Source organism: Neoarius graeffei, chromosome 7, assembly GCF_027579695.1.
Source record: "Neoarius graeffei isolate fNeoGra1 chromosome 7, fNeoGra1.pri, whole genome shotgun sequence".
Classification (NCBI taxonomy): Eukaryota; Metazoa; Chordata; class Actinopteri; order Siluriformes; family Ariidae; genus Neoarius; species Neoarius graeffei.
The window spans coordinates 46,101,963-46,124,336 of NC_083575.1; the positions used below are offsets into that span (position 1 = coordinate 46,101,963).

General features: G+C 42.0%; 1 protein-coding gene and 1 long non-coding RNA gene across 4 annotated transcripts in view; one reads left to right on the plus strand and one right to left on the minus strand.

The window, feature by feature from the left end:
• tet1 (tet methylcytosine dioxygenase 1) overlaps positions 1–22,374 on the minus strand; it is a 101,719-nt gene that overhangs the window by 60,138 nt on the left and 19,207 nt on the right. The window lies entirely within an intron of this gene.
• On the plus strand, positions 18,175–21,661 carry LOC132889370 (uncharacterized). Of its 2 annotated transcripts, XR_009655060.1 has the most exons (5): positions 18,175–19,071; positions 19,561–19,639; positions 19,759–20,159; positions 20,253–20,444; positions 20,532–21,661. It is a non-coding gene; the product is annotated as an uncharacterized LOC132889370 (long non-coding RNA). The 2 variants fall into 2 exon arrangements; XR_009655059.1 differs by lacking the exon at positions 18,175–19,071 and having other exon boundaries at positions 19,090–19,639.

Consider the following 22,374-nt stretch of genomic DNA (forward strand, 5'->3'; position numbering starts at 1 on the left):
CGATGCTCTGTATGTCACTGATTCAGTGAGCTTTTAAGCGGTAGTCTCACGACCCGAATAGTAAACAATAAACATGGAGGACATGGAGTCGTTAGTGTTGCTGGTCTTGGTGCTGTGGCTTGTTGTCACCGACAACGCCAACAGATACTGGCAAGAGCGTATAGATGAGGCGAGGCGCATAAGGCTTCAGAAATTCTCGTAATTCGTAATTCTTCTTCTTCCGGGTTTGCGGTGTTTACAGATCCCAGCGTGCTCGCGGGGCGTGTGTGGGCATGTGAGGACACGCCTCCTCACCAATCAGTGCACAGGGGAGTGTCTGCTCACGCCCCCAGCCTCACTCGGCACGGTTTGGCTCGCTTCAGCCCCACTCCAAAACGGTGCGAGTTTTAGGGGCTAAGCAGGGCTGAAACGAGCTGAGTCGTGCTGGTTTTTGGTAGTCGAAACGCGAGCCGTGTCGGGCTGAAGTGAGCTGAAGTGAGCTGAAAAAGGGTAGTGGAAAAGGGCCATAATGGAATTAGTTCAACCCTACTCTCCCATTCGCAGTCTCAGATCTTCATCCTCTGGTCTGTTGTCCATTTCCAAATTTAAACTATCCACCATGGGTTCCAGGGCATTTAAGGTTGCAGCCCCCAAGCTGTGGAATTCTCTCCCTCAGTATCTTCGGGATTGTACAGCTCTCTCGTTCCAAATTCAAAATTAATCTCAAATCTTATCTCTTCTCTCTCTGTTATTCCTCTTCCTGATATTTCCTCTCCTATTCACTGACTGTTCTATCTTTTTCAATGCTTTGAGCTAGTCTGTTATCATTATGCGCATGTAAATTGCCATTTTGTTTTCTGTCTCTCCTATCTGTCGTTTTGTTGTTGCTGTTTTGCTTCTCTTTCTGTGTAGTAGTGCCATTGCTTTGTAAAGTGTCCTTGGGTTGGTGCAAGGCACTATAAAAATTAAACTTCTTCTTGTTAATTTTTCCCAACAAGCTATGGGCAGTTACCTCAAGTACTAATATCACATGAACCCTCCTTAAAAAAAGCTACTTTCATGTGTTTACTCCTTTTAGTTATAGTTTATTATTCCTCAAAGGATTGTCCGTATTTAAACTTGACCTACACTACCGTTCAAAAGTTTGGGGTCACTTTGAAATGTCCTTATTTTTGAAAGAAAAGCACTGTTCTTTTCAATGAAGATCACTTTAAACTAATCAGAAATCCACTCTATACATTGCTAATGTGGTAAATGACTATTCTAGCTGCAAATGTGTGGTTTTTGGTGCAATATCTACATAGGTGTATAGAGGCCCATTTCCAGCAACTCTCACTCCAGTGTTCTAATGGTACAATGTGTTTGCTCATTGCCTCAGAAGGCTAATGGATGATTATGGCCCTTTTCCACTACCCTTTTTCAGCTCACTTCAGCTCGCTTCAGCTCACTTCAGCCCGACACGGCTCGCGTTTCGACTACCAAAAACCAGCACGACTCAGCTCGTTTCAGCCCTGCTTAGCCCCTAAAACTCGCACCGTTTTGGAGTGGGGCTGAAGCGAGCCAAGCCGTGCCGAGTGAGGTTGGGGGCGTGAGCAGACACTCCCCTGTGCACTGATTGGTGAGGAGGAGTGTCCTCACATGCCCACACACGCCCCGCGAGCGCGCTGGGATCTGTAAACACCGCAAACCCGGAAGAAGAATAATTACGAATTACAAGAATTTCTGAAGCCTTATGCGCCTCGCCTCATCTATACGCTCTTGCCAGTATCTGTCCGCGTTGTCGGTGACAACAAGCCACAGCACCAAGACCAGCAACACTAACGACTCCATGTCCTCCATGTTTATTGTTTACTATTCGGGTCGTGAGACTACCGCTTAAAAGATCACTGAATCAGTGACATACAGAGCATCGTGGACGAGTTCGCGGAGCGCAAGGCTCGTCGTATGCCCTTCAAATAATGTGCGCAGTAGGCTATTGATGTTTTATTATGAGCCGTGTACAGTATGTCACCTAATGTTTTTTTGTTTCTGAGTTACATGTTCGTTTGAAGGACTTCATGTACAAAATAACATAGTTGCACCCCGTAGTGTTGAAACTGGTAAACACAGTGCATTCAGTGAGGTTTGCACCGCCCTCCTTTTATTTCTGACTCTTCCTGTCACCGTTGCAACCTCTGAGCGCTCATTCGTATGCCCTTCAAATAATGTGCGCAGTATAGGCTATTGATGTTTTATTATGAGCCATGTACAGTATCCTAATGTTTTTTGTTTCTGAGTTACATGTTCGTTTGAAGGACTTGATGTACTAAATAACATAGTTGCACCCGGTAGTGTTGAAATTGGTAAACACCGCAGTTGCGGACATTTTGTAGCCTAAAATGATGTTATGATAAGCTTTAATAAAGGGCCCGGTCATTTGCCCCGCCCCCGGCCCGGCTCTGACTTGTTCCGCCACTGTCACTGATGTCACTGTTTGCGCTGCTTAACGACATCACGTGACGTCCACCCACTTTCACTAACTCCACCCAATGTGTCCACCCACTTCCAGCCAGCACGGTTCAGCGCGGTTGTAGTCGAAATGCAACTCCAATAGCCCCGCTCAGCTCGACTCAGCTCGACTCGGCACGGCACGGCTCAGCCGCGTTTGTAGTGGAAAAGCGGCATTAGAAAACCCTTGTACAATCATGTTAGCACAGCTGAAAACAGTTGAGCTCTTTAGAGAAGCTATAAAACTGACCTTCCTTTGAGCAGATTGAGTTTCTGGAGCATCACATTTGTGGGGTCGATTAAATGCTCAAAATGGCCAGAAAAATGTCTTGACTATATTTTCTATTCATTTTACAACTTATGGTGGGAAATAAAAGTGTGACTTTTCATGGAAAACACAAAATTGTCTGGGTGACCCCAAACTTTTGAACGGTAGTGTATATTTACTGTAGAAGGTAACTCACCAGTGCAAAAAAAAAAAAAAAATCTGGAAGAAAAGGGTCTGTCAGTTATGCCGTTTGAAAAAGATGATTTTGAAGGACACTTTAATCAGGGATGTGATTTGGGGCTGGTGAAATTATCTGAAAATTTTAGCCGGGGGTCTGGGGGCCACAGGCCCCCAGCTGGTCCAGGGCAGCGCCCTGGTGGGGGGACAAAGTAGTCAATGAACCAAAGTAGTCAAATTTTGAAATGCAAGGTAGAACTGATAATGTTTTATCATATGAGACGATAAAAAGGTTTTAGAAATCTCAAAATGTAAACAAAACACGTCCGGACAAAAAAAAATACGTTTTCTGTGAAACTGACTCATATACAGAACTGTACAGTGTTCACTCACTTGAGGATTTTCATATGCAAGAATAAAAATCACTTTTTCACTAAACAACATTCACAAAAAATGTGTTTGCTGAATCCATTCAATCCAATCAGAAATCTGTGAAGAAGCCAATATCTCTAATATTTCTACTCATATTTCTGAAAGGCGGGGTACACCCTGGACAAGTCGCCAGGTCATCACAGGGCTGACACATAGACACAGACAACCATTCACACTCACATTCACACCTACGGTCAATTTAGAGTCACCAGTTAACCTAACCTGCATGTCTTTGGACTGTGGGGGAAACCGGAGCACCCGGAGGAAACCCACGCGGACATGGGTAGAACATGCAAACTCCACACAGAAAGGCCCTCGTCGGCCACGGGGCTCGAACCCAGACCTTCTTGCTGTGAGGCGACAGTGCTGACTGCTACACCACCGTGCCACCCTTAATTTTTTTTTTATTGCTGTAAATTTTGTTAATTATGCCCTAGATATCACGGTAATGTGTAAATAATGTAATGTATCTACATTGGTTGTAAATTTAATTAAGTTCATTTCATTCATTCATTCATTCATAATTATCATACTTTAAAAAATAATAATTTAAAAAATAATAAATAAATAAATTTAACAACCTGGCTGATAACACTGGTAAAGATGATGTTGACACTTCTCTAAAACGAAACTAACTTTATATAGTAGCCTCCATATACACACACTGAAGGCTCAATCCCAAATCACTTCCTCCTTCTTATACAAGTGCCCTACACAGGGGGCACACACAGCAAGCCCCTGTAGTCTCTCTAGTGCACTCTATATGCCTTATGGAGCGGTTTGGTCTTCAGCGCAACAGATTTCTTCTTCATCAGCGCGGTGGAGCAACAGGACAGGGGGCGTTTCCAGCTGCGCAGCGCTCACTTTCACTTGGCCTGTTAGCCAGAGCAGGCAGCTGCAACACATATTTTTGACTTTCTATGTAGCCAGAAGAAGCTATATATGCTCCAAAATAGGATTAAATTATAAATAAATGGCCTTGACAGACTTGTGTTTAAGCGGTGCGTTAAAGCTCTTGCTAGCTACATGACTAAGTAGCAACAAGCCTGAGTGTAAAGTAACAGAACTTCACTGCTACTAGCAAGCCGTGCTAACTCAGGAACTAACCCTGGTGTCGGGTCTGTTCCCTGAGCAAATGTTCCAGTCATTTTACACCCAAAGTGGAAATATTTCCGCGGACTAAATGACGAACAGCATCTCCTCCTCTCTTTCCTTTCCTCTCCGCCCAGCGCGCCGGTACGTGAACTCATTCCGGGTGACCGTCAGCCAACCTCTCGCCTCCCTAAACACACACACAAAGCCCACTAGCTCGACCCAGACAACCATGTCCTGTCAAACACACTCGGCTCTGCCACGTCGGACAAAACGCACACATAAAAAGCTGAGTTTGTTCGTGACCAAACGACACACACTCACAGATAACACGCTGATGCGTAGAGGGGCCTCCAGCAAGTACGCCATCTCTCTCTCCCCCTGAGCGAGAGACGATCCGCCCCGACCTGAACAAATGTCTCACGGTATTATGTCCAACGTCTGTAGCAACCTCTTTCTCCAACCATTCCCAGCGGAACTTGTTTTTCACTATTCTGTCGATTTCTTTAACTCGATGTGCATCTTTACGCTCGATCACGGAGGCTGCCATCTTTCAACTCTTCGTTTGAAGCGAGCTTACGTACAGCTATCTAACAAGCGCGTTCATTGGTTGTTACAGAGCGATGGGCCAATCACGTACCTCGTTTCATCTCAATGACGGAATTACTGAAAGTCGGAACGAATAGGATATGAATGCGGATATTTGAGCGAAAAATCGGGAAAAAAATTTTTTTTCAAATTTTGAGGTGAAAAAAGCGGAATTCCGCGAATTCGCGGAAAAATCACATCCCTGTTTAATGTATCTGCTTTGTGTCGCTTCACCGTGGGCGGTCCCCCTTCATAGTCTTCGGATTATGGTTTAGCGCTTAAGAATGGAGCGTAGCTATTGTCCTAATCAGTACGAAAATGTTATTGGAAAACCAGCAGCTCATACAAATGTAATTTTCCTCAAGCCAACACATTTGAGAGAAACCTTATGTTCTGTTACAACTGCCAAGCTCGACAGTGTATGTACATGAGCCAAAACTGAAGTTGATGCACATGGGTATTTGCCTAAGATATACTGCTGTGATCCATCTTAATCTGTGTAAACATCCTCAGTAGTGACATTATCGATGCATATCACCAGGGATGCCTCATATAACGTGAGACCAGACCGATTATTAAGTCGAGAAGAAAAAAAGACCATTGATTCAGCTATGAAATTACAACTACTTTAGAGCCAAATTAGCCAATCATTACTGCCTTTTGACTTCCGGATCATTTTAACAACAGCCCAAATAGCATAAAGTTCTCAGAAATAGCTTTGACCACAGTTATAAGACAATGACAGATGAAACTATAGCTTCACTAAGAAGGCAAACATTATCATTCATCCATCCAATAACTAACATGTTTATGAGTTTAAGTTGTCCTACAATATCAGGTAGAAAAAATATACAACACATGAGATGTATATTAGTAGATTAAGGGAAGAGTTTGCATAATATACTCACTGAGCATTTTATTAGGAATGATATATGACTTTTCCGCATGGAAGGTGGAACTAGGAATATGAGATCATGAAGGAATGGATCATATAGCCTAGTAATGTTACTTTTTTTTTTTGTTCACATCTGCAGACATTTTTATTTCACTTTATACTCCAGGGAGAAAATACCCTAGGGCATTATGATTGTAATATAAATATAACGTTTAAACATAAGGTCTTTTATGTTTGTTCAAGAAACTGAGCCAAACGCATAGTATGGAAAAACATTTTCAGTGTTGGTAAAATGATGGGCTGTTTTGAACTGAAAATCACATAAGGGTTAAGCTATATTTCTATGTGTGTGAGAGACTATTAGGCAGTACATCTCATCTCATCTCATTATCTCTAGCCGCTTTATCCTGTTCTACAGGGTCGCAGGCAAGCTGGAGCCTATCCCAGCTGACTACGGGCGAAAGGCGGGGTACACCCTGGACAAGTCGCCAGGTCATCACAGGGCTGACACATAGACACAGACAACCATTCACACTCACATTCACACCTACGCTCAATTTAGAGTCACCAGTTAACCTAACCTGCATGTCTTTGGACTGTGGGGGAAACCGGAGCACCCGGAGGAAACCCACGCGGACACGGGGAGAACATGCAAACTCCGCACAGAAAGGCCCTCGCCGGCCACGGGGCTCGAGCCCGGACCTTCTTGCTGTGAGGCCACAGCGCTAACCACTACACCACCGTGCCGCCCTAGGCAGTACATATAACCTTAAATTTCAAACAATCGTTGTCGATCCTACACTGTGGAAAGCCATTCGAAATGCTCCTACTTTTTACACTACTCTTCCAAGGACTTGGGTTCCAGTTTTAATGCAAAACTGTGTAGATATTCAAATGTCCAGATACCTTCGATCCAGAAAAAAATGCCTTTAGCGCCAATCATTACATGATGTGGTTGGTGTTTTCATATGTGGGTAGCTACCGGGTGTGGAGGTAAGTGACAGTGGTGGTAGGCAGAAAGAAAGTTCAGAAGAAAAGATGTTACAGTAGTTTTGCCAGTGAGTGCTGCCTCCTCACATTTTCACACATCACGATTCTCACGAATCGTTCCTGGCACCTCAGCCTCCTAGTGGCCATGCCCACACCTCACAATCTGACACACACTCACAGTATGAACAACCCACACTAATTTTTTCAGCTTTTGTATTTCTTGTGAAATCTGTCATATTTCACTTTAAACATATAAAAATGATACTCATCCGTTATACGTGCTAAACACAACAAGCTGTTCTACACACAAACACAATATCCTAGTCCTGAGTGTCAGGCGTTTCCATGTGCTGTAGGATCAGGGTGGAGACTTACACAAGCTTACTTTATACACGACTTCCTTCCAGGACTGAACTATAGCAATGCCATAGAGGGTTGAATGAGTTCAACAGCATTCTCTCTCTCTCTCTCTCTCTCTGTGTGTGTGTGTGTGTGTGTGTGTGTGTGTGTTATCAACAGTGCAACAGGGTAGGTTGCTTTGACACACTATAACACAGGAGCTTGAACTTAGACTGATTAGTGCACAGGACCATGATCACTGGAAGAAATGCAACTGATTATGAAAAAAAACGCAGTGAACTTTAATAAAACTAGTGCTGTCAAGCGATCAAAATATTTAATCGCGATTAATGTCGCGACTGTCATAGTTAACTCGCGATTAATCGCAATTTAATCGCACATTTTTGTCACATGAAAAACCATTGCAATTCTCTTATCAGCATAAAGTGAACGGGCTTGCTTTGTACCAATGTTTTTTTTTTTTTATTGCAAAGCATAACACGTCTTGACACAGCCACTGCAAAGTGAAACCTAAGCCGAGCACCGTGGCTCTTCGTCCCGAAGGGCGGGGCTAGCAAGAGAACCATGAGTGAAGTGATCTACTGCTTGAATTAGTCTACAACTCTAATCAGAGAGACAGGTTACACAGTGACGGTAGGCTTGACATGCTTGATTATAATATAAAGTACACTATTATATTAACTTTAAGTTGTTCGTTGATAAATATTGCATTGAATCTGATCTTTACTGTTTCAGCTCACTTAACACATTTTGTACTTTTACACTTTCTGCCTGTTGATGCGTCGCGCTGTCCAATCAGAGGTGGCCAAATTTGCATATTACAGGAAGGATTTCTGGGATAGCATTGAGTTTACAGTTCAGAGGGATCTGGCTTCTTTAGACGCTGTCTTCTTAAAACTGAATAAATATTTAAAAAGAGCCAAATTAGCCAGTCTTTTGAATGGCTCTTTTCAAAGAACGGATCACAAAGATGCGGATCCCATCAAAGAGCCATAAATCCCATCTCTACTAGCGTGCCCTGCCCGCACTGGTTCTTGGGGGGGGGGGGGCAAAGGACTCTGGCTGTGCGGGGCGTGGCATTACAGTCTAGCTGCTATCGTTTTTCTAAGCAAAGTCTCTGTTCCAAGTTCCTGGCAGTTAAAAACCTACATCATGTCACAGAGCGTTAATCTCGCGATAAAAAAATTATCGCCGTTAAAATTGAGTCAAGTTAACGCGTTAATAACGCAACATTTTTGACAGCACTAAATAAAACACAAACACCTCAGAGACAGACAGCTTTCCACTGCCCTCAAAATTTAAACTCCTCTATATGTGATCTTTATCAGTGTAAGCACAGCAATATAAGTGTATACAGTCTTGGGACTTAAGTGTACCATCGAGAGAAGAAGCCTTTATTTATCACACATACACAGCAAAATTCCTCCTTCGCATTTAACTCCTTTGGGGTTAGCTGCCTTGCTTAAGGGCACTTCCATCCATGATACAGAGGGCGAGGACAGTGCTATTCATTCACACAACTCCCCTCACATTTTTCCTGGCGGTCCCGGGAATCGAACCGGCGACTCTTTGGGCCCACGGCTGCCCCTGTGAGCTCAACAAGAGCATCGGTATGTGTGTGAGTAAATGCAGAAATGTTCTAAATTCAAATTAGTTGATTTATGGTTATAAAACTGGAGGGTGGGAGCCCAAAAACTACACGTGAAGCAAAATAACATCGTCTTCTGCATCACAGCATCGTCCCAACTTTATACCCGACTAATCTGTTTATGACCTGAGATTGTGGACAAATTTTGCATTGAAGACATAAGTGTAGTCGAGGGGGAAGCAATATTTACCATGGTAGGATGTTTCTGAAGTTTATCAAATACAGTACCTTCTAATTTGATGTTTTTTTCTTTACCTTTATGAATTAAAAGATACTTCATGTCTCAAAGTAATGATGAACTCTTCTTTATTTCTCTTTACTTAGTTGAGCGGTTCTTAACATAATATGGATTGCTACAGTTGTGGAACAGGGCAGTATGTTCATTATTTACTATTTGATCGCAAACATACTAAGAAATTGCACTAATTCACTTTTGACGAGGCACCTGTTAATTGAAAAGCATTCCAGGTGATGACCTCGTGAAGCTGGTTAAGATAATGGCAATAGTGTGTAAAGCGTCATCAAGGGAAACGCTGGCTACTTTGAAGAATTAAAAATATGAAACATATTTTGTTGTTTTTTTAAACACTTTTTTTATTTACCACATAATTCCATACATGCTCCATATGTTACTTCATAGTTTTGATGTCTTCAGTATTCTTTTACAATGTAGAAAAGTCAAAATACAGAAAAATCTATGAATGAGGAGGGGTGTCCAAACTTTTGACTGGTACTGTTGTGTCGGGAAAGAAGTGAAGGTAAGCTGTGGAGTGTGTTAAACTTATCATTAAAGCAACATTAGGTAGGATTTTTACCTTGGAAAGAGAAAAAAATAAGTGACCGAGCAAGAGACTGGACAACAGTAAACTTTGGACTGAATTTTACTCTTTGGCAAGAGCTAAGAGAAATAAAAGGCTCCAAAACAGATGCCGAGCTAGCCTTCTTTCTGTTGAGCTCATAAGTAATACAGTGGCATGCAAAAGTTTGGGCACCCTTGCTGAAAATGTCTGTTACTGTGAATAGTTAAAGTGAGCAGAGGATGAACTGATCACCAAAAGGCATAAAGGTAAAGACGACATTTCTTTTCAGCGTTTCCTGCAAGATTTGTGTATTATTTTTGTTTTGTACAATTGGAGAGTGAAAAAAGAAAAGGAACACCATGTGAAAGTTTGGGCGCCCCAATACATTTGAGTTCTCAGGTAACTTTTACCAAAGTTCCAGACCTTAATTAGCTTATAGAGCTGTGGCTTGTTCAAATTCTTCATTAGGAAAGGTCAGATGATGCAGATTTCAAAGCTGTATAAATTCTCTGACTCCTCAAACTTGTCCCTAAAATCAACAGCCATGGGCTCCTCTAAGCAACTCCCTCGCATTCTGAATAATAAAATAATTGATGCTCACAAAGCAGGAGAAGGCTACAAGAACGTAGCAAAGTGTTTTCAGGTAGCTGTTTCCTCAGATTGTAATGTTATTAAGAAATGGCAGTTAACAGAAACAGTGGAGATCAAGGTGAGGTCTGGAAGATGAAGAAAACTTTCTGAAAGAACTGCTCGTTGGATTGCTAGAAAGGCAAATAAAAACCCATTTGACTGCAAAAGACCTTCAGAAAGATTTAGCAGACCCTGGAGTGGTGGTGCACTGTTCTACTATGCAGTGACACCTGAACAAATATGACCTTCATGGAAGAGTCAACAGAATAAAACCTTTCCTGCATCCTAGCCACAAAATTCAGCATCTGAAGTTTGCAAATGAACATCTAAATAAGCCTGATGCATTTTGGAAACAAGTCCTGTGGACTGATGAAATCAAAATAGAACTTTTTGGCCACAATGTGCAAAGGTATGTTTGGAGAAAAAAGGGTGTCAAATTCCAGGAAAAGAACCCCTCTCCAACTCTGAAGCATGGGTGTGGATCCATCATGCTTTGGGGTTGTTGCAGCCAGTGGCACAGGGCACATTTCATTGGTCGAGGGAAGCATGGATTCGAATAAATACCAGCAAATTCTAGAAGCAAACATCACATCATCTGTAAAAAAGTTGAAGTTAAAAAGAGGATGGGTCCTACAATAAGATGATGATCCAAAACACACCTCAAAATCTACAATGGAATACCTCAAGAGGCACAAGCTGAAGGCTTTGCCCTGGCCCTCACAGTCCCCTGACCTAAACATCATTGAAAATCTGTGGATAGATCTCAAAAGAGCAGTGCATGCAAGACAGGCCAAGAAACTTGTAGAACTGGAAGCCTTTTGCAAGGACAAGTGTGTGAAAATCCCCCAGGTAAGAACTGAAAGATTATTAGCTGGCTACAAAAAGTGTTTACAAGCTGTGATACTTGCCAAAGGGGGTGTTACTAGGTACTAACCATGCAGGGTGCCCAAACTTTTCCCTTTTTGTCATTTTGAAAATGTAAAAGATGAAAAAAAAATTGTTTTTGCTTAAAATATAAAGGGAATGAGTCATCTTTAACTTTATGCCTTTTGGAGATCATTTCATCTTCAACTTGCTTAACTGTTCACAATAACAGCAATTTTCACCAGGGGTGCCCAAACTTTTGCATACCACTGTATTACGCAAGTTGCCTTGCTATGTCTTGTGTTGTTGCATTTGCTTGATGTCTGACTGTGTTAGTAAAGTTTTAGCAAACTCCCTAGCTTTTGATCATAAGCCAGGGTTTCCCATACATAGACCATTGTGTGGCGCAGCGCCACACAATGGATTCCTATCGCCACACAATCAGACTCGCGATTTTGAAAAAAAAAAATTCCGTTGCGTATCATTCCGTTCATTCATAGTAGAGGCCTGCGCGGGACAGGATTTTCAGTCCCACTCCCACCCGCTCCCGCATTGTGCAGTCCCGCTCCCGCCCGCTCCCGCAAAGAATTATGATTTTCAGTCCCACTCCCGCCCGCGCCTGCCATATTTTGTCCCGCTCCCGCCCGCAAATCCCGCATGATGCAGACGTTCGCGTTACTTCTCACGAAAGTTCTTGTCATTGGCTTGGGGAATTATAAACATGCTGAGCTTACCTGAGCTCTCCACTGACCGATCCTTCACCTAGCGCACGTAGCGAGGGTGCGCGTTGCCAGGCGGCATGCGCAGCTGAGGCTTTACAGAGATACCCAAACACACCTACCAAAATCTACAGTGGATATTAAGAATATTGTACATTGCACATAGCTTATATGTCACTCCTCACATTTACATTCTAGGAAATACAAGTAGGCCTATAAGAAATTAATATAATTTAAAGACACAGCGTGATGGTGCCCCGCCCCCTACTTTGAGTGGATTTGAGCATAAATATCTACAGCTCACATTCAGGGGTGCGTTTCAAGCAATGTACCTCTTTTTAAAGCAGCACTTACTTCTGAAGTACTGAGAGCTTCACTAGAGGAGCTCTGCTCTTCTGCCATGATCGGAGATCTCAAACACGGAAGAGCGGAAAGGAATCGGAAACGTACGCGAGATTAGACCACATCTGCAAATTTAGGCATCTTAAAATGTTTTTATTAATGCCAAATAAAATATCCAGCACAAATTATATATGATAGACATAAATTAATAATTTATAAATTTTATTTTAAACACGTTTTTAGTTAGCGGGACTGCAGCTTATCACCTCTCCCGCCCGCTCCCGCATCGTGCACTCCCCCTCCCGCCCGCGCCCACAATGAGCTTTCAAAATTTGTCCCACACTGCACTGCTTTGCGTAGGGTCCCGCGGGAGTGCAGGGCTCTAATTCATAGTGCTCTTTCTTCTCGTTCACTTGCGCATGCACACCCCCACACACAAAGAGAGACGGAGCGGCGTGTACACAGGCCTGCCGCTGTGCATATACCCGGACTGCAAGTAGGCCTGTTAGGATAATTAAAAATAACGCAGCCTTCCCGATTCACCTTCCGACCCCTTATTTTAAAAGGTAGCCTATGTCGTGCTCGTGATGAGCTTTATCATAGCCTTCTTGGCTTACATGAAACGGACATCCCTGAGTCAGGCTATAAACCAATTTTGATGCATACAGTAGCAGCTTGACGTGAGGAACCGGCCTTATTGCATTATCCCGTTTATCCCGCTTCAGCAATGACTTCCCTTACGATAGGGCACTTGAGTTTTTTTTCAGGAAGCCACGCAGAATTAAATGTTCTGATAGGGCATGCAGGCTTTGCACCAATTAGGGTAATGCTTTTTCATTATTGTTAGTTGCCTTGGTGTTACCTTAAGTGGTTTCTTACATCTAATTATGATATTTTATTTTATTATTATTTTGTTGTTACATTATACTAGTTATTTCATTTTAGTATTGGTTGAGGTAAGTGTTGAGTTCAATATTTAAAATAAAAACCTCCAGCTTGTTTTTTGCAATTCATTCCTTGAATGTCAACTAAAGAATGATTGAAAGATCGCCACCAAAAAGGCAAAAAACTAAGGTAAAAACCAGAGATGCACCGATTGACCGGCTGCTGATCGGAATCGGCCGATTTTCACGTGATCGGCCATGACCGGCGACCGGCCGGTCAAAATTAAAATATGCCGATTTTCTGCCGATCAAAACTTGTGTATCACATAGAGATGAAAGTGGAAATACTCGTAATTCGCAACTAAAAAGACTGCAGCTACACTGGCAGCTTGAACATGCTTTCTAGTGCGATTGTGTTGCGCTTGCGCAGAACAGTGTCAGTCCTGCGCGCCTAACGAGCTCCGGCGCGCGCCGTTAACAAAAAAAAAAAATCACTATGTTTGGATATATTATATCCAAATATAGTGAATTTTTTTTGTGCCAGATATTGGATGTGAAAAGAAGAAAATGTTTGTGGTTGTGTGAATTTCCCATTACAGGAATTAATACGTTAGCCTATTACCAAGCATCTAGTTAGATTTGTACAAAGAGAGAGAGAAAAAAAATGTCTTTTTCTTTGTTTTACAACCTTGGTTGCACTTGATTCCATTGGAAATTACTCTACAAATACACATTTGACAAAGATGATAGAATGGCTATGGTATAAGTATGACTGGAAATTATTTTTGTATTTTGATACTGAATGAAGAAATGGGTTGTTCTATAAGGCATAAGTTTTCAGATCTAAACAGGCTTATGAAAGTGTGTTCCATAGCAGTAGGCAAATAATATATGAGGGGGAAGTTGTTTTTGTGCCAGATATTGGATGGGAAAAGAAAAAATGTTTGTGTGAATTTCCTATTTCAGGAATTAATATGTTAATACCAAACATGAAGAAAGATTTTACAAAGAACAATGTCTTTTTGTTTTTCAACCTTTGAGGTGTTGAAAATTTATTACTGAAAATCTGGCAGAATGTTCTATTAAAGAAAAGATAAAAAGAAAATAGTCTTTGTGTGTGCTGTGAAGTGGTTTGAAAAAATGAAACCGGAATCAGCCAAAATCGGTATCGGCAGGTCACACTCCATGGAAAATCAGAATCGGCCCGGAAAATTGCAATCGGTGCATCTCTAGTAAAAACTAAACTTTAACTTCAATTTTGGTGAGTAATTTTCATAAATTTAAAAGACACCAACATCAAGCCCAGCAAACTAATGGCCTGCCCTGTAATGTAAAGTTGGGTCGAGGAATGAAACCAGGCGGGGTTCTGGTAAAAATTGTTTTAGCTGTCTTCTCTTAAAGAACTTAAAAGAATTTAGATTGAACTGAATAATCTCAAATGCTTCTTGTAGCTTTAAAATAGTCCCAGCAGGTGACTCTGAAGAAAAATACTGTGTGTTTGAACACCGCCTGCTGTAAACACTTTGCATACACCCCAATGACCAACTCCACCAACTGCCACGACACCACCGTGCACAATTCCCTCATCGGCACAGTGGAGCACCACAAATTGCTACCTGGTCTGTGGGAAACACTGTAAGCCACGTCATTCCATTTCAACACAGGTTTAGCTGCTAGCTACATCTCGAGGTCTTGTGAACAAACTTGTTATTTCGTAACACTCGGACATCGGTACTGGTAACAAGTGCTCTTGTGTTGGTTGCTGTCTAGCTTTGTTTGCGAGCTCGCCACCCTAGTTTGCATCACTTTGTGTCAGGGGCATCCAAGTTTTGTAAGTTTCATTTAGACCTGTACTTTATCCAAAAGCATCCTCCAGCATTAGATATGTTGGTGTTAACATGGTTCTGGTTATGTTCGCGTAACATGCTACTGTTTCAGGTTGTGTGAAATACTTGTGCAAACCCTGACCGCAGCATGGCAAAAAATGTCTGAGCATTCATGTTTACTTCAAAACATGTCTCATGGCTAACGAGAAAACAACAACAATCTGACAGCAGAGCGTAAACTCCTCCAATGTTATTTATGAAAGATTGTAACGGAGGTTGTAACCTTACTGGTGTTATCCTTGTCTCACTGCCCAATGTATATTATGTTCAATATGTGCCTTCAGTATAAATACGGAGGTGATTATAGGAAGCACGTGCTGATTGGTCGAGAGATTCGGATTATTTCTTGAATCACCTTGAGCGACTTGGCAAAATGGCGGCCAATCGCTTTGTCACCGTAAGAGAGGAAGAATTACAAATGAAGGTAAGGTGGAATTGTGATTTATTTTATCTATTTCAAAACAAAGCATTTTCTTTGACTCGGCGTAGATACCGGTAAGTGACACAAGCCTTCGCGCATTATATTTGCATGCCGCTTTTGAAGACTGAAATAAATGATATTTTAAATACGATTTTTAATTTTTTTTTAAAAATAATCAATCATCGGTGTATTTATACTAAAACAATTATCTGCCTCAGACTCAATGAATATCAGTGAATAATAATCTCGAATTCGTCTCAGTTATTATTCATCAATATTCACCTCGCCTTCGGTGAACAATAGTTAATTATCATGTCGATTACACACATACTCCACATTCAAATGCTTAGAAAACAATGTATATTGCCTGAAAATATGAACATGGTATTTTAGCAAAACTTAAACTATCTGTGATTCTTTTTGTGATATTAGTGTTCATGTCAGATGTCACAATAAATAAAACTACGCTGTCATCTCATCTCATTTCATTATCTGTAGCCGCTTTATCCTGTTCTACAGGGTCGCAGGCAAGCTGGAGCCTATCCCAGCTGACTATGGGCGAAAGGCGGGGTACACCCTGGACAAGTCGCCAGGTCATCACAGGGCCGACACATAGACACAGACAACCATTCACACCTACGGTCAATTTAGTGTCACCAGTTAGCCTAACCTGCATGTCTTTGGACTGTGGGGGAAACCGGAGCACCCGGAGGAAACCCACACGGACACGGGGAGAACATGCAAACTCCGCACAGAAAGGCCCTCGCCGGCCACGGGGCTCGAACTCGGACCTTCTTGCTGTGAGGCCACAGCGCTAACCACTACACCACCGTGCCGCCCCTATGCTGTCATATTTGTGAAAAATCTGAGAATATCACTCTACCTTGTCAGTCGACATGATTTTTTGGCTTCTGCCATTCCATATCCTTCAGCTTGTAAGAAATACACATGCACAGCTCTCCAGTGGTGTAAAAGTGAAGTACGTTCTACAGTTGTAAGGGAAGCCAAGGAACATGGCTTTTTAAAAATAATTATGGTTTACAGTTGATGGAACTCACTGAAATGAGACTGTTAAAGATTGGGAAAACCAGGTAACGCTTTGCTCCTGTTCAACTAGTTTCAGTGAGACAGGTGTGGAACCAGACAGGGTCTTCTGCTGTTGTAAATCATCCACCTCAATGTAGTCTCTGAAATACTCAAACTAGCCCGCCTAGGACCGAATCATGCCACGTTCAGGGTCACTGAGGTCAGATGTTTTCCTCACTCTGATAGGGAACATTAACAGAAGCTCTGAACCTGTGAACCCATGTCTGCATGATTTCAAGCATTGCGCAGTTGCCATATAAGCCTAGGTCACAACCGGACATACGATTTTTTGGCCGTGCGATTTTTGGCGTTTCCCAAATCGCTGCGTTGTTTTTGTTCGTGGAGAAAGACGAACGTTGGCCGTAAGTTTGTCTTGCAACCTGAAAAAAACGTAGGCGCCCGTAGAGTTTGTTTGACATGACAAAGAACCTCTGCGGCTGGTCTGCGGCCAGTCTACGGCTCAAAAATCAGCACGTCACACGCGTGCCCTCCGTGCGTTTCACGCGCGCCCTCTGTGCGTTTCTTGCACGTAGACCGGCCGTAGGAGCACGTACGGCCGGTTGTGACCGAGGCTTCAATTAGTTCATTACAGAAATCATTACCATCTGCAAATGGATGGGCTCGTTGAATGATTTAATCAGATGCTTAAAAACATGATTTGCATGTTAAAGCACAACGACACTAGAAATTGAGATAGATGGCTGGAACCCATCCTATTTGCAACATGAGCCGTCCCACAAGCCTCCCCGAGGCTGAATTATTGTATGGTCACCAGCTGCAAGAGGCTGTTACACTGTCATACAAACATTTTCTGTAATATTTAATTTTGTGCTGAAAAACTAATTTTTGGAAATCTAAAATGTTTTTGTACTGATTCGATAATGTAGAAATCATAAAATAAAAATCTATAGCCAAGTTTGTACTAAAAAATAGGGTGCCTAAGACTTTTGCACAGGACCGTATATATAAAAACATATGCTGCAAAAATTTTTTGCTCACTGCTAATAAATGTGTTGTGTTGGAAGAGAAACCTGTACCAGGTTTGAGACCACAGAAGTTGTTTCTGCTACAGGCCACATGCAGAACATAATTCAAATTTAGCACCTCTAACAATGAGAAAATGATACTTTAGAAAAGAACCCTATTTTCCACCAGGGACGGATCCAGACTGATGCACATGAATCGATCAGAAATATACAGTGGCATCCAAAAGTTTGGGCACCCTTACTGAAAATGTCTGTTACTGTGAATAGTTAAAGTGAGCAGAAGATGAACTGATCACCAAAAGGCATAAAGGTAAAGACGACACATTTCTTTTCAGCGTTTTCTGCAAGATTTGTGTATTATTTTTGTTTTGTACAATTGGAGAGTGAAAAAAGAAAAGGAACACCATGCGAAAGTTTGGGCACCCCAATACATTTGAGTTCCAGACCTTAATTAGCTTATTGAGCTGTGGCTTGTTCAAATTCTTCATTAGGAAAGGTCAGATGATGCAGATTTCAAAGCTGTATAAATTCTCTGACTCCTCAAACTTGTCCCTAAAATCAACAGCCATGGGCTCCTCTAAGCAACTCCCTCGCATTCTGAATAATAAAATAATTGATGCTCACAAAGCAGGAGAAGGCTACAAGAACGCAGCAAAGTGTTTTCAGGTAGCTGTTTCCTCAGATTGTAATGTTATTAAGAAATGGCAGTTAACAGAAACAGTGGAGCTCGAGGTGAGGTCTGGAAGATGAAGAAAACTTTCTGAAATAACTGCTCGTTGGATTGCTAGAAAGGCAAATAAAAAACCCTGTTTGACCGCAAAAGACCTTCAGAAAGATTTAGCAGACCCTGGAGTGGTGGTGCACTGTTCTACTATGCAGTGACACCTGAACAAATATGACCTTCATTGGAAGAGTCATCAGAAGAAAACCTTTCCTGCGTCCTAGCCACAAAATTCAGTGTCTGAAGTTTGCAAATGAACATCTAAATAAGCCTGATGCATTTTGGAAACGAGTCCTGTGGACTGATGAAATCAAAATAGAACTTTTTGGCCACAATGTGCAAAGGTATGTTTGGAGAAAAAAAGGGTGCCAAATTCCAGGAAAAGAACACCTCTCCGACTCTGAAGCATGGGTGTGGCTCGATCATGCTTTGGGGTTGTGTTGCAGTCAGTGGCACAGGGCACATTTCATTGGTCGAGGGAAGCATGGATTCGAATAAATACCAGCAAATTCTGGAAGCAAACATCACACCATCTGTAAAAAAGTTGAAGTTAAAAAGAGACCTTCATGGAAGAGTCATCAGAAGAAAGGATGGGTGCTACAATAAGACAATGATCCAAAACACACCTCAAAATCTACAATGGAATACCTCAAGAGGCACGAGCTGAAGGTTTTGCCCTGGCCCTCACAGTCCCCTGACCTAAACATCACTGAAAATCTGTGGATAGATCTCAAAAGAGCAGTGCATGCAAGACAGCCCAAGAAACTTGTAGAACTGGAAGCCTTTTGCAAGGACTAATGTGTGAAAATCTCTCAGGTAAGAACTGAAAGATTATTAGCTGGCTACAAAAAGTGTTTACAAGCTGTGATACTTGCCAAAGGGGGGGTTACTAGGTACTAACCATGCAGGGTGCCCAAACTTTTGCTTTGGGCCCTTTTCCTTTTTTGTCATTTTGAAAATGTAAAAGATGAAAATAAAACAGTGTTTTTGCTTAAAATATAAAGGGAATGAGTCATCTTTAACTTTATGCCTTTTGGAGATCATTTCATCTTCATCTTGCTTAACTGTTCACAATAACAGCAATTTTGACCAGGGGTGCCCAAACTTTTGCATACCACTGTATGTGCACCATTGGCATCAGTCATGGGGCATTTGTTTACTTTACTGTTAGCCAGCTACATGGGCTATAGCTACGCTCAACCAACAGACCAAAGGTTCAGGATCCAACCACCCGTGGCAAGCGATGGTGCTTACTTGATCTAATTACCTGTATTCTCACAATGCTTTGTATTCTTCGTGTGCAAGTGACAACACGCTTGACGTCCCAACCCTGAAGTTTGTCATGTTGAATGATAAACAACAACCAGGAGCCAGCGCTTCACATGTGAGTTTCTGCAATGCTTCCTGATTTTCTTTTCATTTTTTTGCCTTTGAAGAAAGATAATGCCCACTTGGTGTGTCATCTCATCTCATTATCTGTAGCCGCTTTATCTTGCTCTACAGGGTCGCAGGCAAGCTGGAACCTATCCCAGAGGACTACGGGCGAAAGGCGGGGTACACCCTGGACAAGTTGCCAGGTCATCACAGGGCTGACACATAGACACAGACAACCATTCACACTCACATTCACACCTACGGTCAATTTAGAGTCACCAGTTAGCCTAACCTGCATGTCTTTGGACTGTGGGGGAAACCGGAGCACCCGGAGGAAACCCACGCGGACACGGGGAGAACATGCAAACTCCGCACAGAAAGGCCCTCGCCGGCCACGGGGCTCGAACCCGGACCTTCTTGCTGTGAGGCCACAGCGCTAACCACTACACCACTGTGCCGCCCCATAGTAAGGACTTAACTGAGGAAAAAGCCAATTTACACCCGCGTGTGTGGTGACCACTTTATATCTGGTAAGAGTTCAATTGCTAATTAAAGCAATGTTTTCTGCTGATTAAACTGAACTTTTGAGCTTTAGCATGAACACTCTGCTTCTCACCTTGCAGGAGCACTGGCAAACCTACATGATAAAACAAATCCAGGTTGGGCAACAAGACTAAAATTAGGACACGATAAGATCAAGACGAAAACTCATCTCACAGTATCAAGAAGCAACAGGATAAATGAAAGATCTGCCAAGAAAGCCAGATTAGAAGCAGTGCAAACTTTCAGGAGTTTGGATAGACAAGGAGAACAATGTGGGTCAACTTTGCCATGTGAGAGATTAGCAATGCCGTTCCAGTAACCCAGTAACTTCAGTTTACTTTTGCACTTTTTGTTTACAGATGTACCAGAGTCAAATGAAATGGTGCCTGAAACCCTCCCAGCAGAGACGCACACTGAAAGTGGCTACCAGGCAGAACTCACTGGGTTACAAATATCTCAAATGGAGCAGTGCAATAGAGATATGATGTGTGAATTGGTGGAACTAAAGGGAAAAAAAATTGGAAGCTGATTTAACTTGATTGCCAAAGTATGCTGTGCCTTGTGTAGTTTATCTCCATGGACTGTTCCTCTTGATTAGAGTGATTTTACTTTGTCTATGAAAAGAAAATAGAACTAGCATAAAATAGTACTACTTGCTTCGTGATGTTTCTGTTGCATGCTTTGAGACGGTGTTTGTACTCTTTGTCAAAGAGCTTTATTGTTTGAAATGTAAAGGTTTGTTGGGTAATAATATAAAAACAAGAACAATTAGAATATCAAAATATGTTAATAAAATATACTACTTATATACATGTCCTTGCATTTTGGATTTGTATCCAGTTGGATCCAACATGGCGGCGGGTGTATACGTCACACTGTTTTTGTCACGTGGTTACACACGAAGAATAGCGTGACCTGAGAATTTGAGTGTGCATATGTTCCTGGTGGATACTGTAGAATAATGAAGGAGTTGTGCCAAGTGTTTTGTAGATTTTCTTATTTCTGTGGTAAAAACACTCGTGTTAAGCCTAGGTCACAACCGGATGTACGATTTTTTTTTGGCCGTGCGATTTTTAGCGTTTCCCAAATCGCTGCGTTTTTTTTTTTTGTTCGTGGAGAAAGACGCACGTTGGCCGTAAGTTTGTCTTGTGACCTGAAAAAAACGTAAGCACCAGTAGAGTTTGTTTGACTTGACAAAGAACCTCTGTGGCCAGTCTACGACTCAAAAATCAGCACGTCACACGCGCGCCCTCCGTGCGTTTCTTGCGTTTTTTGCACGTAGACCGGCCGTAGGAGCACGTACGGCCGGTTGTGACCTAGGCTTTAGTCACCAGCTCTAGTCCAGTTTATCAGTAGTTGGTTTTGTGTTTTGATCTTTTTTTTTTTTTATTCATACGAGCTTGTTACACTGTTGTTAAACGTGATTTATGTGTGCAATACAAAAACACTGCTCAAACAGTATGATATTAATAAATGAAGCATTGTCGTACATGGTGTGTTGAATTGATAATGTATATTAGCATATCTTAAAAACAAACATCCATGGCGATCTGGTAAAACTGGTGAAAATATTTCTGCAAATGTGCATCTGTCAGATTCCTGGGCTGGATCCATCCCTGTTCCACTGCCAGTGTTGTGACATTCTAGCGATATGCATTCTGTCTCTATGCCTGAGACTAAAGAAGAATATATTCTGCAATTATGCATTATGACCCATCAGCTCTGACATGAGAGACTGCAACCAGACCTGATTGATTCACTGGCCTTCTTACCTTTTAACTTCACCTGATTTCCCTCCTCTCTGTATATGACCAAGCAACGCCCTGGTACATTTACAATGCAAAGTACAGTAGCTCTGTCACCGTGGTACATTAAAACACTATATACAGTCATAAGGGAGCTAACAGCGTACAGCGAGACTAGCCGAGTTGGCTCACTACAGTGTCCACTGACCAGAATTTTCCTCCTATTACTTGAAAAAGCCACAGAATGAAAAACAAATGCCACATAATCATAGAGCTGGTGAAGTGGAAGTTAATAAATGATAAATCTCCAAGTTTTAATATTGCATTGGACAGCTTTTGTGTCACTTGGACAAAAGAAATCAAGTTTGGAGGATGCTGTGTTTATTATGACTACATGACAAAATTGCAGGTGACAAAGTATGGCAAGTATTGACTTCTATCTATTACAAGTTACACA